We start from the raw sequence: 19,691 nt of genomic DNA, 5'->3' as shown, positions 1-19,691 counted from the left end.
GGACTGACCTAGGGACGAATAACGTGGCCAGCTCGAAACCTGGGTACGCAACGAGCATTAGTTTAGTCAGAAGTGTGAGTTTGGAAATGCGCTTAGCTCGAGGGTTAGCGCAACACATCTTAGGAGGTCGCAGTGCTGGGTCATAATGCCCCCTTCCCGAAAATTCGATTCTATTCCATTCCATGGATATTTTTCCGTTGTCAATATGTCGTATTAGAGACTCGACATCGTGTTCACCTCACGCTATATCTTCGTAACGTGATATTGAAAGAGCAAAAACTAAACTAGTGGTCGGCATTTTATACTTTCAGCCGTTCTACAGTGATTGCAGCAAATTTACCTAGCTCATTCATCTCATATGCTAGATGTCAACCGACGGTACGGGTGAACTAGAGGATGGGGGTTATGAAGTCGTGTTCTACAAGTACTAAATGTACTACATTTGCCAACCGCTGAACTAAAGGTAGAAAAGTGAGCGAGGTATGAAAAGTTCTCATTACATACAGATATGAAAGAACTTTCATCAGTCATTAATGTCGTTATATACGTAAAATTATGTTAAGGGGTTAGGTACAGTTTACAGCTGTAAAATGTTTGGAAATAATCAAGATTTTTTTTCTCTCCCATTACTGTATCTTGTATAATAATGAAAATTGGTATGTGTGAAACACTGTCCTTCTGCTATATGAAAAAAATATTTTTACGATAAAAAATATATATATATATATATTTTTTTTTTTCAAAATTCATAATGGTGGTATTTCACTGTGCAGTGATGAAGGTTTTCCTTCATAACTCACAAATTTGTTACCTTTTTCATGTTCTCTCTCTTTTATTTTATTGCTGAAACACATGTTTACAATATCATGTTCTTTCAACTACATTCCTTAATAAATAATATTTTTTTTACTTTGTGTTAGAAGAAAATACTGGTATTTGACCATTGTTGTTAACAAATTTATTTTTTATCAGACAATCTATCAAAGGTGAGAAGTGATCTTGCATCATCTTGTAGATATGACATGCATAAATACACATAAAAAATTTAATCACAGAATGTTGGATAGTTTTTGAGTTATGTGGGAAACGCTTCATCACTGCACAGTGAACTGAGTTTGAAAAAAAAAAAAATGTAAATAATTTTTTTCACATGGCAGAAGGACAGTGTTTTACACATACGAATTTTCATTATTGCACAAGATACAGTAATGGAGGAAAAAAAAAATGTTAACTATTTCGAAAATTTTACTGCTGTACCTAAACCCTTACGTTAATTACATTTCAGTTTATCACTTCAGAACAAGTCATGAGGTTATGTCGACACTATATGAGATTACTGCGTTATTATGAGTGAACATGGGTCTAATTCTCAATAATTATGGTTCTGTACAATTTCAATTTTGGGAAAAGAACTAATAATTGTGTTAACACTGAAGCAAAAAAAATAAAAAATAAAAAGGCAAAAAAAGAATGCTTGCAAAATTTGTATTCTACTAAATTAAAATTACGTGTTTAAACTATAGAATGTTGAAATTTCACAATTTGTTATTGCTTAGTCTAAAAATAATTGTATAATTATTTTAGTTCACAAGCTGTGAAGAAAAATCAATGCTTTACGAATGAAATAATTTTAATGCATCTATAAAAAAATATTCATGTACCATTTCAGAGCATCTGACACGAAGTAAGAGACACGCTGCTAATCAACTTACTGTAAATTACACCCATGTGTCGTGTAGCTGCATTTAACGAGTTTACCTAGGTGGAAACCAGCTGGAGGCTTATCAACTTCCGATTACCGATTGCAACTGATGTAGTTACCAGCATTTTGTCAGTTGCTTGTAGCTCAGAACTCAACGTGTTGAAAAATAAATTGGGATTGCTATTGCATGTTCTATCTACGAGTACAACAATAATACTAGTTGAGTCAGAAAGTACCCGAACTTCGGGTGGCAACGCCATGCTCTGTAGGCAACCTTTCTACCTTGTCCGTGTCGTATGTGGCCTACTTTCCAAACGTATAGACTCAGTGCGCCGACCGATCAAAGAGGAAAGTAATGCTCGAAGTTTAGTGTTTTTCGATATGTAGGGTCTCGTACATTTCGAATTTATTCTGAGGGTCGAACTGTCAGTAAGGAGACGTATGTTGTAATTCTTCGACGTCTTCGTGATGCCAAAATAGCCAATTTGTGGCAAGGACAATCATGACAATATCCCAGCACATCGGTCGTTCTTGGTAAGAGAATTCCTCGCACAACACAAAATACCTGTCCTTCCACAGCCACCATGTCCTCCAGATCTTACTCTAGCAGATTTCTACCTATTTACAAAGATCAAATCACTACTCAAGAGATGGCGGTTTGCGTCATCCGAAGAGGTGAAAATTCATGCGACTCGCGCTCTGCGGGAAGTGACTAAAGATGAGCTGCAGGAATGTTTCCAGAAGTGGTATGGACGCTGGCAGAAGTGTGTCACTGCCCAGGGGGCGTACTTTGAAAGGGTTTTATGTAATGGTTACATGTCATCTGCAACAAATGTATCTACACATGTTCGGTTACTTTTTGATTCTACTAGTATATTCAATAGTACATACTAGGTTCAAAAAGTTCCCGGAATTTGCTAGCATCATAGAAACAACGTACCTTAAACACTATTCTACAGCATTCCCTTCAAAATAGTTGCCTTCCGCAACAACACACTTTTGCCAACGCGTGTAGAGTTCCTGGAAGCAGGCCTGGAAGCCATTTTGTGAAACCCGTCTTAGTGCTCTCGTCGCGTTTGCGATAACCTCTTCAGCATTGAATCTCCGTCCTTTCAGATGACTTTTCAGACGGGGAAACAGAAAGTAATCAGGTGGTGAGAGATCAGGAGAGTATGGTGGGTGATCCAAAGCAGTTATGTTGTGCCTGGCAAGAAAATTCTTTACAATAATTGCGCGATGAGCAGGTGCATTGTCATGCATAAGGAACCAGTTGTTTTCTACCCACTTTTCTGGACGTTTCCTTCTCACTGCGTCCCAGAGGCGACGGAGGGTTTCTACGTACAATTCTTTCGTTACAGTACGACCTTCTGGAATGAACTCATGGTGCATGAGACCCTGAGAGTCGAAGAAAACTTCCAACATAACTTTGCTTTAAGTGTGCTTAAATGCGACAGGCTCATGTCAGTAGATTTACTGGCATGTGAAAGAACTCCTGCGGGACAAAATTCCGGCACATCCGGCGATGCTGATATAACCTCTGCAGTTGCGAGCGTCGTTAAATAAAACATAACATTTAAAATAACTTTGCCTTTGGAAGTGTCCCTAGGAAATTTTTGCTTCCGAGGAGATGTTTTCGATTTCCACTCAGATGACTGTCGTTTAGGGACTGGGTCGTACAAGTAGCACCAGTTTCATTTTGTTTAAGAAATCACCATCTTCATCAGCCATACTGATCATGTCCCCAGCAAAACACAGAACTTGATGTTTGTACTTTGCTCTGTGGACATAATTACAAAATGCGACGAACAAACAAAACACTATGATAAACAATTGCCTACAACTCAAAACCAATAATTGCCATTATCAGCAAACTTTAAGGAAATGACATCATGAATGTTACCAACAAAACAAATGTATAATATCCCTTGTTATATATTAATACGAAAAATGGTAGTAAAATTCCGGGAACTTTTTGAACCTAGTAGTATATACATTTCTTGAAAGGTAAAGAGAAACCCATTTATAATTTGAGAGCGGGTTTAGCGCACATCGACATAATTTATCATCGATAGATGGGTAGATAGACATACAGGATAATTACAAGAAAATAGATAGACAGAAAAATAGAAGGTAGGCAGATAGATGAGTATGTAGGTGGATGGATGGATGGATGGATGAACAGGTAGAGTGACATGAAGATAGATATATAGGTAGACAGGTAGATAGGTAGATGGTAGGTAGATAGATAAGTAGGTAGGTGAATGGATGGATGGATGGATAGACATACAGAATGACAGGAAAATAGGAGGTAGGCAGATAGATGAGTGTGTAAATGGATGGATGGATGGATGGATGGGTGGATGGATGGATGAATGAATAGGTAGAGTGACATGAATATAGATAGATAGATAGATAGATAGATAGACAGACAGACAGACAGACAGACAGATAGATAGATAGATAGATAGATAGATAGATAGATAGATAGATAGATAGATAGATAGATAGATAGATAGATAGATAGATAGATAGATAGATAGATAGATAGATAGATAGATAGATAGATAGATAGATAGATAGATAGATAGATAGACAGAGAGAGATAGATAGATAGATAGATAGATAGATAGATAGATAGATAGATAGATAGATAGATAGATAGATAGATAGATAGATAGATAGATAGATAGATAGATAGATAGATAGATAGATAGGTAGGTAGGTAGGTAGGTAGGTAGATAGATAGACAGGCAGACAGACAGACAGACAGACAGACAGACAGATAGATAGATAGATAGATAGATAGATAGATAGATAGATAGATAGATAGATAGATAGGTAGGTAGGTAGGTGAATGTATGGATGGATAAGTAGGTAGGTGAATGGATGGATGGATAGATAAGTAGGTAGGTGAATGGATGGATGGATGGATGGCTGGATAGACAGATTGACAGGAAGATAAATACATAGGTAGACAGGTACTGTTCTCCAACCAGGAGATTAACCGTGAAAGGAATGTGCTTACTATTGCGTCATCTATTGGAGCGAAGTAGATAATATTACCGTTATAACGTCAGTTTAAAAACATGCGCTCTCCTGCATATGTTATTTCCTGTATGGAGGGATTAAAAGACCAGGAGATTAACCGTGATCTAATTTTGTAAATAGGGTAGTATAAGTATGTGTGTATCAGTGTTATCGTTTGTGCTTTGAGAGTTAGCCAATGGAGATGAGTGTACCCACGTATGTGACCTTATGACATCTTATGACATCAACATTCATTCATAGCATTACCCAGCTGCGTCTCATTCCCCTCAGATTTTCTCCTGGTTGGAGTATAGTAGGTAGGTTGGAGGTAGGTAGATAGATGTAGGTAGGATGGAGAGATGGATGGATGAATTAATAGAGAGATTCACGATTGGATATACGGGCGGGCGGACGGACAGAATACTCTACGTTACAGATATTCAATCTTCTTTTCTCTTTACTCTCTTTCATCTTCTAGCATTTCTTTGGTTATCTATGACGTAACCTTGTTTTACAGCTTATCAGTACTATGACTTTCAATTTCATCTCTTGAACGCTCATTGCGAATGCAGTATTTGAAGAAATGTAATGTGTTTCTTGTCTCGAAGTACCTTAGACTGCTGGTATAGCTCCTGTGCGTGTTTTTATTCGAGATTTTTTCTCTTAGCTGAGGCGGACTAATTTTATAGCATAAATTTCACCGTTTTCCACTCCCGGTTTCTTTTGTTTTCAAATCAGTCACGAGAATGAAACTCGAGTCAGTAGACGTAACAATTTGAAGAGTTGTGTTATTGTTGCACAGAGAGAGAGAGAGGAACTTGGCTGAAGTCCAGCGACAGGTTCCAATCAAGTCGTCAAGCGAGAGTGCCCCCATCTAGAGGGAAGCTGAAACATTACTTAAAAATAGAAACCGCAATCCAAAAGGAAGTTCTGTTCCAATTTCAGCGACCGTGCCACATCACACAGTTCAAAACGGTCATTACCGCTCTCTCACAAAAAAAAAATTAAATTCAGGAATCATGTTTTTAGGTAGTCTACTATAACTCTAGCACAGTTAAGGAATCAATCTATTAAAAGAACTCTCGCCGAGAATACAGAGATTCGAACCCCTCCCATCTGTTTCAGAGATTTCCTGTGAATACTTCGATAAATAATAGATAGGAATCTTTTATATTATCATTTGAATTAAGTAAATCTTTTCAGTGGGGTTGAGTTCGTCATAATACAGCAGAAATAAAAATCAAAGGACACATTGGCCCTTAGGCAATTGGAAGAAACTTATTTGAGAAACCACTGGCAGGAATCCGATTACAATGAAACGAGGTGAGCTTGGCATGGATTTCTTTTTCGAAATTCCTTGTAAATTTTCCCTGTTTTCTTAAGTGGCACAATGCAATGTACTTAGTTTTCCATTTTTGGATTCTTCAGGTCTCAAAACGTGCAAAATCATTATTTTAACACTTTATAAACTATTATTTTGTAAATATTTTTTCAAATTTATGATCCCAATGTATGTGTACGTAACAAAAAGAAACGCTTCAGTATAATGTATCAATTGAAAGATTTTTGAAAAAACAACCATAGTCCAAAAAATGTAAATTTGAGATATTAAGCATCAAGAATCATAATATGAACAATTATTATAACAATATTTTTATTAATTCTACTAATTGGCCTAATCACGAATGAAATCAAGGATCACTAAAATTGACATCATAGGATAGTAGTTAAGTATAACATATGGGTTGCATTCGAAAAGTACTGATTAATTATTCAATCTATCTTAAATAAGAAGCAAATAATTGCAATCAGTTTCGACCTCACATTTAGATAAATATTATCCTTATTTGTAACTGAAACCAAAAAGAGGTATATTATGGTGAGCGTAATGTAGCGGCTATCTACTGAATTAGTTGTTAAGGAAAAGAACACCATAGGCTTATGTTATAGGAGTGGAAATTTTCAGTGGTTTTCATAAAACAATCATAGTCCAAAGACTTTTTTTTTGTGAAAACAGTCATCGTCCAGCCAGAAAAAACTGCCTTCTAAAGGATGCACTGGAAGGAATGGTGCACGGAAGAAGATATTAGATGATAGTCGACATTAAGATATATGGATCATAAGCGGAGATTAAGAGAAATGCAGAAAATAGGAACGCCTGGAGAATGCTGGGTTTGCAGTGAAATACATGCTCTTAGGCATGAATGAATGAATCAACTTGAAACATTTATCCATATAATTTTAAATTGTAGTAGATTCGCAGTAGCTGTTTCTTACGTACGCGGCAAAAGCCACCTCAGAGAAAAATACTTTGGCGCGTGAATTGTTGTATTAGTTATGGGAGTCATCTTTAGGCCTGGTTTAGTGTCAATTTACATAAAGTAACTTTCAGCTCTTACACTGCATAGACCAGGCCTGGGCGCTATTAACTCGATTGAGTCAGTGCAGACTACCCCTTAACTGCCCACTCCGCCTTCCCCGGCTTATACAGTTATGTTCCGGACCGAAACGAGTGCACAGATAGGCAAGTATTACTGAGTGACGGTTTGTAAAAGGCAGGCATCATAGCTTTCGGCTCTCGCTGGTCGCCTAGGGTGCTATTCATAGACATTTCGCTAGCCCGGGCTACGAGCGTGCTAAATAGGATTCATATCATATCATATTGCTGACACTGGTTTATGAATACAAAAAACGTTAGTTCGCTGATCATCCACCGAAAGCCCGCGCTAAGAATGTCTATGAATACGGCCCCTAAAGTCCACCACTAATCCACACTGTCTGACTGTATGTTTGTTTCTAAAGCGGAATAAGCGAAAAGGACAGGGGCGCTGGTATCTCATTTCCTTTTCTCTTTCCCTTTATGCCCAGGGCTGGCATCAGTGTTGTCATTTCAGCGGTTTTTCCGCTAGATCTAGCGTTTTTCAGTGTTAGTTTAGCGGATAAAATTTATGAAATTTGTATTGCTGATATAGGGATTTAGCGGCTATTTTTAGCACTCACAGAGGCAAAATAATCTAATTTTACATTGACAATATAGCAATTTAGCGGTTTCCCCACGGTCTCATAGCGGATTTTTAAGAATCGAGTTGGCAACACTGGCTAGCATAGACATACAGTAAGTTGATAAAATAGGGTGGGTAAAATAGGGAAAGAAGAATGTTTTTCCTCAGTATGGTAATGCTGTTAGTGTTACGTGTTACTTTTAGTGCCGACTTTTCATGTGCATTAATTTTCTTAATATATTTTAACTAAACCAAGCAGAGAATTATTGTTGCCACTTTTGTATTAAAACATTGATATTCAGATAAATCAACTAATTTGGTTTGGAGATATTGCATAAAAATTTCTTAGTACAGTAAAACCTTGCTAAAACGTACCCTCTATAAAAAGGAAACCTGTACAAACGAAAAATAAATTTGGGAACGGAATGATTTCCTATGTAAAATAATACTTTAAAACGGAAAACTGCCTAACGCGAAAACGGAATCATTTTTGGGCACCATTTAGGTAAAAAAAACCTGACTAAAACGGATAATTTTAAACGTTAACTGTTGCTAAATTCTTTCGAACCATTTTTAATTTTGCATAATAGAATATGAACTGTGTCTGTACATGCAATGATCTGGAAGACTTTCGCTATTCTTCGTCAGGCTTTGGGGGTGAAGCTTCTCTCACCATGTCACTATTCTGTGCTTATTGTCAAGGACCCAGGCAGTTTACGACCTCTTGTGCCGTTATTTCTTCCAACCCTCTTGCATTTTCTTCCATTTATTCTGAGTTTTGAGTTAACAAGCCAATACACTGATAAAGGACAGTCCGAGTGGAATAAAACTGTGAATAATTGTAGTGTAGTGTCAATTTAGTTTCACATTTCCGTTTATTTAGTCTGAGTTTTGTGTTAATATGCCAATACAGTGTTAAATAACAGTGCGAATAAAGTAAAACTGTGCGATTTAATAAAAAAAGCCTAGATGACCAGTTCTATCATGGAAGAGTGGCTTCATAATTTTAATGGAGCAATGAAACGTCAAGGTCGTAAGGTCATAGTGTTTTTAGACAATGCTACTTGTCATCCAAGGATTGATTTGTCTAACGTGAAGTTAATCTATTTTCCATCAAACACAACTTCAGTTACAATACCGATGGGTCAAGGCGCAATTTACAACTCTGAATTGATGCAGGACTCGAAGGAAATCCTACAACGTTCCCTTAAAAAAAAGTCGCGGCAATGCACTTTAAAAGAAATGTGGGGCCCAAGAAACTAGGGCACAGAGAGGGAGAGAGAGCGAGAGGCTGCAATTACGTAAGTTAATAATTATGAAAATAAAATTCACTTTGCATGTACTGTAGTAACTTTTATTTCAAATTATTTCTTCATTGTGTTCTTCCTACAGTCAGCATATTGCAGTAGTCTATTCTTAGTTTTGCCAAAACTCAACCCTTTGTAAAACGAAAACCTGTGAAAACGGAAAAAAAAAAAATTCTGGAACGATCGCGTTCCGTTTTAGGGAGGTTGTACTGTATTACCAATCATCTGGAAGCGATTCGAGCATCTCTGGTTCGCTTGCACGGGTTTGAGGACCTTCAGTGGTGGTATTATGAATTCAAGATAAGATGAGATATTTTCAATTTCGGCTCTCGGCGTCGTTATAGTAGGGACATTTATATTCCAGAGAAGCACGCCCACCCACATAAAACTGCAGTTGACGAGACGCCCTCCAGTGCGAGCTTGTTCGTTTGTTTAGCAACTCCATTAAAACGTTGCAGTGCGCTTATGATTATTTTCTCCGCAGAAACGTGTGTCACAGTGCCAAACAGACCCAAGTAACCGGATTCGTTTGTTACGGATGCAATTAGTTAACATAGGCCATGAAGGTTTCGGTGTAGCATAAAGATAAGCTACATTCTGATAATTTTACAGTATACAACTCAAAATATTTAAAATAATTCTGTAAATCCAGTTTAACTTGTCATTTTAACCTTCACTCTTACAGTAAAATTTTGTCCTCTATATCAGCGTTTCTCTAACTATAGTCCGCGGACCACCTGTGGTCCTCGAGATCTTCCCTTGTGGTCCTTCAAAAAGGACAGAAGAAAAAATGAAATTCAAACGAATTGCGTATCAAACTATAGCTGAAAAATCTCAGTCTGGAAATGACACATGGCAATCACCTTTCACTTTTTCTTCCAGTACTGACATTTTATGAAATTTATTACACTACCTGACTATCGACTTCCCACTCTACTCTCAGCAACAAAAGAGGGATTTAAAGCACTATGAATGTGGTGCTTCTCGCCATCTTATGCCTGTACATTAGATGATGACATGTGACTAAGTACATTGGCATATCTTTCAGATATATTCTCAAAATTAAACGAACTAAATCTCTCTCTACAAGGTAATTCTTTGACTGTTCTCAATGCGCATGAGAAAATAAACTTGGTCTATGGGTCAATTACGTAAAACAGACAATTTTTCACTATTTTAAACCCTAGAGTCTTTTTTGGTCGAAAATGATTTCGTTATTGGAAAAGAATTATGCAATGACATATGTTCGCATCTCGAAACCACGAGGTCACAATTTTAAACTTATTTTCCAAGTAAATATGAGTATACTGGTAGGCTATTAAAATATGCTACAAAAATGATAAATTTGCTTTCCAAGGAAACAAGAGGAAGGTGGACCGCGGAATTGTTCTGACTTAAAAAAGTGGTCCCCACTTCAAAAAAGTTTGAGAAACGCTGCTCTATTATTATTATACTTATAGTTTAGTTAAGATGTTAAATTACATTTAATGCTTACATTAAAGTGTATTTACAGCTTCTATCAAAAGTTTAAGGACGCCCTTTCAAAAGTGATGTTTCATTCCTGACTTTACACGTAAGTGAAACCCCCTGATCTTCGAATGGAATGGAGTGGAATTTAGCTGAGGGAGTCACGGATGGCCCAGCACTGCGACCTGTTGAGATCTATTGCGTTAACCCTCGATATGGAATGAATTGCATGCCACAGATCCCCTACGCGCACCGCCCTAACCACATGACTTCCTTAACGACCGGTCCCTACAACCGACAGAAACTATATACCATTCCTGCTTTGGAAAATTTCTCCAAGGCCCCCCTGTCGGATCGAGGCGAAACTCCTCCCCCTAGTAGGTCCGCCTCGGGTGCCATTGCAGAAGCCACCCAACGTCGCATAACTACATTCTACGGAGGCCGGTCGAGAGAGTCAGCAGCTTCGGGAGGCCGCCGGTAGAGTGATCTGAAAAACCAGAAACGGGATGATGAGGAAAAGATGACGGGAGAGGAAAGGAAGTGGCGAAGATGAGTGGGGTTCCAATCGCCTGATAAAGTTACCTGATATTCATCCATAGTAATGAGGGAAAAACCCCGAAAAACCTCATCTAGGCAACTCGTCTTGACCGGTAATCGAACCCGGGACCTCTGGGTTCGGAGTTAGACTCGCTAACCCCTCAGCCACAACGGTGGACCCCCCCCCCCGATCTTTATAAAGGGAAAAAATGCCTGTGAAAAATGAAGTTTTTGCTTTAAACTCAATCTTCCTATCTTTCAAACTGAGGATTATATAATAATTTTTCTGTTGTGGAAACTTATTGAAAAATTGCATTTTTTGTAGGAAAAAATTAATTATTTCAGAGTGAGTGTACTTATATCAATTACTGAGCATACGCAGTATGTTATAGCTGAAACTTGGAAAATTCAGGTGCCTCAAATTTCGTTTCTGGGTCAGTACTAAGTCCTATATCTATTATACTAACACGAGGTGGTAAGACTGAGTCTAGGATTCAGTTTAATTAATAACGCATACAAAATTAACAGAACAGTGATATCCTTAAGGGCATATGTACGTGAAGGACCATAAATATTATCAGAAAATGCAGTCTCTAAATTTCTAAAATTTTATAAGGAAATGAACTCACAATTGGAAAAAAATTACAAGGTACCACAATAAGACTTATTAGAACTTAAATATCTGATAAAAGTATAAAAAGGTTACTAATAATATTTTTTTAGAATTCACTTTTTACTTTAAATTAAATTTTCCAAAATTTGAAAATTTTCACATATATTATTTCATAACTCCACAACCATTAGAGACAGACTTCAGAAATTTTGTACACTGAGTTAACATGCATTAATGCTAAAGGTAGACTACAAAAATGCCCATTTCTTTGAAAACAGAAGGATTAGGTCACAAAACATTATATAAATTTTAATATATTCTATATATGACAAATAAAAAATTAATTGTATTAAAATAAACAACTCTACATGTCTGAGAGTAGTGTACTTTACAGAAATAAGTGTTTATTCCATGCAGGTAAAATATTAAAGATGTCACAGAGACAATAATAATGTTATGATTACCAGAAGATGTAACTGCAGATTTTTTTTTTCTTTTTTCATACTTTGATAAAACTGGTTTGAAAAATATTATTAGTAACCTTTTTTTACAATTTTATCAGATATTTAAGTTCTAATAAGTCTTGATGCGGTACCTTGTAATTTTTGTCCAATTGTGAGTTCATTTTCTTATAAATTTTTAGAATTTTAGAGCCTGCAATTTCTGATAATATTTGTGGTCGTTCACGTACATATACCCTGAAGTCAGTTTTAAAGATAACAAGATTTCGTAACATAGAAACCACAAATAGCGTATAGTGAACACAAATAGTGGTAACGAGGCAAACAAGACCGCTATTAAGGTTAAAACAATTTTAATGTATTTAGCAATCCCACAAAATTGAACCTTAGTGTTATTTACACATCGACCCGGCTTTTCCTCGATAAACCTTGGTCTAACTGACGCTGAGAATTGTCTCCACCCCGGATAAAACAGCTGAAAGTCGAGCATTCCATCAGATTTCGAGGTTGTCCCAGATCTGTGACGGCCTTGCGTCCTGTGTACCACATTTGAGGAAGAAAGCCGTCGCCGTCGGGACTGTTCGGGAGTTTCGGCACCGCGACGCTCCAGCCAACTTCTAAATCCGTCGCTTCTTGACCTGCCTTCAACATCACTTGCACTCTACCACGAAAAAACCTATCTAAAACGGAAACGGACGGCAGTGGTATAGCCAATGGCTAAGACACATCCTTATCGCTGTGCGGAAACGGAGTTTGTAGATTTGATTTCCAACTAGAACACGGATGTCTGCTCCTTATCAGTGTGATGTAGGTCTACAGTCGGACTTCCTTAAGGTTATGGATCGGTGAAAATAATGAAAAAAACTATTAAAAATGGAAAGTTTGTTCTTAACTCTAAAAAATAAAATAATGTTTCAGTTTTATAAATCTGTGCTTATTTTGGCCCTATGACAATTTAAAGCCCCTCAGGACGGATTTAAAGGGACCAGCGCGTGCGTGGAGCTGCAGCCCTTTAAACTGACACTCAGCTGTCATTCTGACAGACTTTGTTCTTCATTCTAATTTTACTTTTCATTCAGTTCATATTTCGCGCTGTTATGTAGGAGAAAAATGTGTGTGGTAGACCTGTATAGGAAGGAAGGATATCGATATTATATATCATATACATGCTGTACTTTGACACTCGTTTTCTCGATTTTTCAATTTTCAACATTTTATAACATTCAAAATGCTCTAATGAATGCAGTTTTTCTCCAGTCTCATTGAAATTTTTCACAGAAGTCCACAAAAGCACGTGAAGTTAACTGACACATGTGTTTTCTTCTGCTATTGGGAGTGTTCAAATCACCATTAGTTGAGGATGTGATAAGTTTTTTAAACTTTAAAAATTAACAAATAAAAGGTTTTTTTTTTCAAACAGTAAAATATGAAAAGATATGTCATATTCTATATGCATACAGTATATCATGAATAAATTAAATATAAATTTAAAGAAAAATTATGTAAACTTTGAAAATTGGGACAATTATAATACAGTATTAAAAACAACAAAAATTAATAATTGTTATAAGTCAACTAATTAGAATATCAAAGTGAAAATTTGGGTATTGCATGTCCACATTGTAAGAAATATATGGTAATAGTTTCAGATTGATTGGTGTAAAAATGTAGTAATTAGAAATTTCACAGTTCCATAGCCTTAATCGAATCTCTATAACTAAATTTTTCTGTATCTTAAAGTCATTTTAATTTCCCGCGGAATCATATATAATTTACATATAATATTTGTTCTACATATCGAAGTTCTATTGCTCAATTTTTTTATATCCCGATGAATATTTCTCTTCCCAGTAGGAAAAACATATTCTTTAACTGGACTTTAAGGTGCAAAATGAAAAATATATACACTTGTGTAAGGAAACTCGAATGAATGTGATGAAATACCATTACTTTAATAAGCATTGTACATTAGTATGCTCCTTCCTGTGACAGTGCCCTTCTCCAGGAATGAACCCATTAGTATTAATCCTACCCCTGTCAATCACTACAGGCAGGCATCTATGGTATAAAACAATGAGCAACACTGTGAGGACATAATGGCATGTCTTTAACATTATTCTTCTCAAACTTTGTTATGATTTATGAATTGCTAAAATTGTCGTCCTGAAAAGCAAAGAAGAAGTCTATGGACAACCTCATCTTCTTTGTTGAAAGTTAAGCGGTAACACTTATCATCAATAATACAATAATTTATGGTGCTGGAAATTTTTTTCATATTATTTTCTACATGTCGAATTTTCGATAACTCGATGTATCACCAGTTTCCGGAAGAACTTCGAGATATATCGAAGTTCTACTGTATTTTGTCACCTCATGTGAAAAATAGGTAGTGGTTTCTTTGTACCGTACTAAAATACCACCGCTTGTCTGTGAAACGTGTGACGGTGAAACCTGCCAAATGGGCGACGATCACTTAAAATCACACTAGAAAGACGACATTTTTATTTTTTCGAAAACGAATACTTTTCATATAAGGAATTTGAATTTAAGCATTGCTCTATAGGAATAAACGAGCCGAAATTGTAACTCATTTTGGAGAAAAAGATGTTGCCTAAGATCAGAGTGCGAATAAACCCGGGGATGGGGGGAATTCTCCCCCCCCCCGTTGGAAAGTTATCCCCCTGTTATAAATTCATATTAACATCCCTGCCAGGGATAACTTCTATTCCCCTCACAAAATATAATTGTTTTATTTTTCTATTTTATTTTAATAGGTTATTTTACGACGCTTTATCAACATCTTAGGTTATTTAGCATCTGAAGGAGATGACGGTGATAATGTCGGTGAAATGAGTCCTTAGTCCAGCACCGAAAGTTACCCAGCATTTGCTCATGTTGGGTTGAGGTAAAATCCCGGAAAAAACCTCAATCAGGTAACTTATCCCGACCTGGGATCGAACCCGGGCCACCTGGTTTCGCGGCCAGACGCGCTAATCGCTACTCACCAGGTGTGGACAATCGTTTTAATACGAGTACAAAATATAAAGTAAGCAAAGAAAATAATATTGATGTATTATCATCACCGGCAAGCTGACAACAATCAATAACTTAGGAATTACGCATCTCATTGCTAATGGCTATTTATTATTATTATTATTATTATTATTATTATTATTATTATTATTATTATGATCAAGATGGAAGACAAGCAACTCAGTGCGACCAAGCGTTGAGCCGTATCGAATGAGGTTGAAGTCGCCTCTGTCACTTTGTTGTCATCAGTTTGTGTATTAAAATAACAGGAGTGATGCAAATGATGCAATACGTAAATACATTTATTTCGGAAAAATTTCGATAAGGTTGAACGCTTGTACTAATAGTGATAATAATTTCATGTATGGTATTCTCTATTTAGGATTCTATCCCCCCCCCCATCAGAAATCTTAAATTCGCACCTTGCCTAAGATACACCGAGGGGAATGGATTTACCTTATATCACAGTGGCAATTATATAATCATTAATGGAGAAATTGTGGAATGGTAGCAGAGGAAAATGGAGTAATATATTAAAACAGTTTCCAAACGACAACTTGTTCATCACAATTGACAACTCCAATTGTCACCTGATCCCTCACAGGAGTCACTATGGATTTTTCTATGAAAACCTGGCCCGTGACAATCACCTCGCAACCACCGCAGAATCTATAGAGATGTTATGAAGCTCCTCGCATGAGACTCAGTGGTTGATAGGGCAATTCACATTTGACATTCTATTTGTATATTCATCTGCCTGGAGCCGAGATTGAAGCACTACAGTCTACAACAGTGGCATATCTCCAATACCAAACCAATGAACACAAATCAGCGTCACTGGTGTGCCGGAATTTTTGTCCCGCAGGAGTACTTTTACATATCAATAAATCTACTGACATGAGCCTGTTGTATTTAAGCACATTTAAATGTCATCGACCTGGGCCGGCATCCATGTTCTGCCAGGTGCATCCAACAACTAGAGAAGATATGAAACAAGAATAAGAGAAGCCTGTATGTCTCTCAGCTGTGCTGAAGATCTCTGTGCAATCACGGATGTTAGGAGGAGATCAGAACACTGTTTAACTCAGGGTGGCGGACATTTTGAACACTTACTATGAAGAGTATACGTACATAAACAACATACAACATTTCTCAGAAAATACCATTTTTGTTGCTTTGTGAGTAAACAATAAAAGTCAGAAAAAAAAGTTTCAGTAAAAGTTGTTTCTTTTTGAAAGTAATTTCCAATGGCACCTTCAATGACCAAAGTTCTCATTTGAAATATCGAAGTTGACCACAGGTACCCCTACTTCCGATTTGTTAGGGGAAATGGTACTGCCACCAATCGATTCTTCACATATTTCTTGGTTATCAAATTTTTTTTATGCTCGACCATGCCGAAATGTAGTAATTATACACCTGGTAGCAGTCCTTTAATGCATGTCATTAAAGTACAACTACTCATTAAAGTACAGGTGTTCAGCCAATGACAAGTCAGCTTTGTACCGTTATAAAACCGCAAGTATCGATTATTCTCGGATATGCAATCGAAAGAGAATTAGCGAAAAGTCACGGAGGCTGGAAATCCAATACTGTCGCAGAAGGTTATGTTCTGTTACTATAATAATTAGTGCTAATTGTAAATAATATTCAAATAAATTCAATTTGTCATCTCGTTTTTCAATGTCGAATTCAATAATCAAGGTTATATCGAGTTTAACGGGATTACATCAAGGTCAATGACATTATTGTTCCTTGGAAAAAATAAATACTTTCGCGTCTGCGCACATCTCACAATTCACGACCTAGAACAAGGTCACTTCCGATCTTGTCAGATACAAATAAAATGTATACATCTGAATAATTTCAAGTTATAAATATGGTCGAGCATAAAAAGTTGTATGAAACTCGCCTATAATGGTAATTAAGAAGCTCGTATGAAAATTATGAAACTCGCTTGCGCTCGTTTCATAAACATCCATACTCGCTTCTTAATTACTATCATTATAGGCTCGTTGCATAATGTACTATTATGAACAACCAGTATCATATAGTTTTCGAGAAAAAAGGCTGATACGGGTAGTCTGAAACACCTGGTATATAACTATGTAGAGTATATGTATATACGCATGTGTGTATGTAATTAACATAGGTTATCCTAACGTGACATGAAAAGACTGACTGTGTCTCACACACACTATGATCTAATTTTATCGTTATAAACCCTCTTTTTTAATTTTAATCGAGATTGATGCACCGAAAATTGGTGTTGAAGATGATTAAAAGCCAACTTTACCTAGTCAACTTTTAATCGATATTGGTGCAAGGGTCATATATGTTGAAATTGCAATTAAGTAATGCACATAAAATTAATCTAACAGCTATTTCCCAATATGAGTTTCACTGCTATGACAAACTTGGCTATAAATTGTTTCATATAATTTTACTGAAGAGTCCACACTTGTGGAGTAACGGTCAGCGCGTCTGGCCGCGAAACCAGGTGGCCCGGGTTCGAATCCCGGTCGGGGCAAGTTACCTGGTTGAGGTGTTTTCCGGGGTTTTCCCTCAACCCAAACGAGCAAATGCTGGGTAACTTTCGGTGCTGGACCCCGGACTCATTTCACCGGCATTATCACCTTCATATCATTCAGACGCTAAATAACCTAGATGTTGATACAGCGTCGTAAAATAACCCAATAAAATAAATAAATTTTACTGAAGCTCGTCTCAACACAGTGGAGAGGTCGCTGCTGTTTCAACAGTATTAATTAGACTTACACAATTTGTGTCTGAAATCGAAGATATTGCTGAGAAGAGGACATTTTGACCTGAATTGCTGGTAGCACTGGGTCCAATTCGCAACCTGGGGCAGCGTGTGGCGTCTGCGTGTTATTTTTAATTGTGGGTTGAAGAGCTGGCGTTAAATGACGTAAGGGCCGTCCAGGTTTCAGTCGTGTGTTCGAGTGTGCGGCAGTGAACACCCGGGTGACTCATCTAGTGCGCAGGTGCAACATCTCTTCGCTTGTGTGTTTTGTCATGTTTCTGATGGACTGTGACTATGTCAGTTTATTTTATGTTTGATTTGTTCATATATTATGCAAAAGTAATTTGACTTTCACAGCATGCGTAATATTTATGGAATATAAGCTATCACATTTACGACAGGGAGATTAAATATAATTTTAACTTAAAGGTTTACTCGACCGTGAAAACCCGATATGTGTTATGAGTATTTAATGTGGTAATAAGGTCACGTGTTCTTAACTTGTGTAATTATTCACGAACAGAAAATCATTAGGGGTGATAATTTAAATTGTAATATTAGGCACGAGTCACATATCGTCGTTATTCCTGCAATGACTCCTATGTGCAAAATATAAACTTTTTCAGTAGGAAGAAAAAACACATTTATTCATCCTATGGTAGCCGTACTATGAATTCTTACATTTTCGAAACAAAGCAATATAATTACATATGGCAGATTTTATTATTTGTTGTATCAATATTTAAATTATTTAATAGAGCAAAAACCTGAAAATCGATAAATATGTCACATAGGAGTTATTGCAGGAACAACGACGATATATTTGAGTTAAATATCTACCGAATCGAATAGTAACAAAAGCTAGGTTATATCTTATGCAATTTATTTTTATTTTATAACTAATTATTTTAATGTAGAATATACTAACGTCATCCGAAGCCGTGAACTCAGGTTCAAATTAAGGAGAATGAAATTTAAATTGTCGTCAGGTTTTCTTGAGAATCAAATTTCTTCCTTCGTAACTCCAACAACAATTTAAAATCCATTTGAAACTAGGAATAGTAAAAAAAACGCCTGTAGACTGAAGCGCGAAAATAATAATAAATAAACATTACATAATTTTTATTGTACATGTTATATATATCTTAATAATATAAGCATAGCATTATGCAAACGGATTTAAAATTATTTAAAATCACATTCTTAAATACATTTTTCTTCGATAAATTCGGAACATTGTCACTGCGGAATTTATCTACCCAGAGATACAGAACAAATAATAACAAGAGTATCATTCTCGGCCATAAACTTCCTTTTGCAGTATATACAGTACGTAAATGTTACTAGTATAACAAGTTAAAGGTTTTCCTATTACAGGCATACAGGCCCACTTGCTACAGAAAGAGAAAGATCTGACGAGTGACCTAGCTCTCCTGGACATTAATATCAGTATGGATGTCAATCTTACATGCATTGTGTACCTCCAAAGAAATCCTCTGGCACTCATTTCTGTTAAAGATTGAGTAGATCTCGAAGTATGGTCGGTAGAATTAGGTCAATTGGAAAAATTCATGACCCCGTCAGGAATCGAACCCTTAATTTTATATTACAAATACCCATATCATAAACGGAATTGATACTCTTGACTCTGACTTCCAAACAGTTTCAATACGTTACTCAAGTAACGGTTTGAACAATTAGGTAAAATCGCAGGCTCGAATTGAAGGGTTCAGAACCATAGTGGCCAAGCGTCATTTACTAAAACCGTAGAAAACAAG

General features: G+C 36.6%; 1 protein-coding gene across 8 annotated transcripts in view; it reads left to right on the top strand.

Annotated features, from left to right (window-relative positions):
- The window catches only part of qvr (protein quiver), a 98,054-nt gene that overhangs the window by 22,080 nt on the left and 56,283 nt on the right, over positions 1–19,691 (top strand). For 2 of the 8 annotated variants that reach the window (XM_069834257.1, XM_069834242.1), the window contains exon 1: positions 18,046–18,154. The exons of 4 other annotated variants lie outside the window; for them this stretch is intronic. The gene's annotated coding sequence lies outside the window, so the exon portion shown is untranslated. Of the gene's footprint in view, positions 1–18,045; positions 18,253–19,691 lie in introns of those variants that run through there. 2 more of the 8 variants (XM_069834253.1, XM_069834248.1) reach the window with 2 other exon arrangements.

Source organism: Periplaneta americana, chromosome 1, assembly GCF_040183065.1.
Source record: "Periplaneta americana isolate PAMFEO1 chromosome 1, P.americana_PAMFEO1_priV1, whole genome shotgun sequence".
Classification (NCBI taxonomy): domain Eukaryota; kingdom Metazoa; phylum Arthropoda; class Insecta; order Blattodea; family Blattidae; genus Periplaneta; species Periplaneta americana.
Note: the sequence above shows the minus strand (reverse complement) of the source record. Positions and strands in the feature narration are given on the sequence as shown.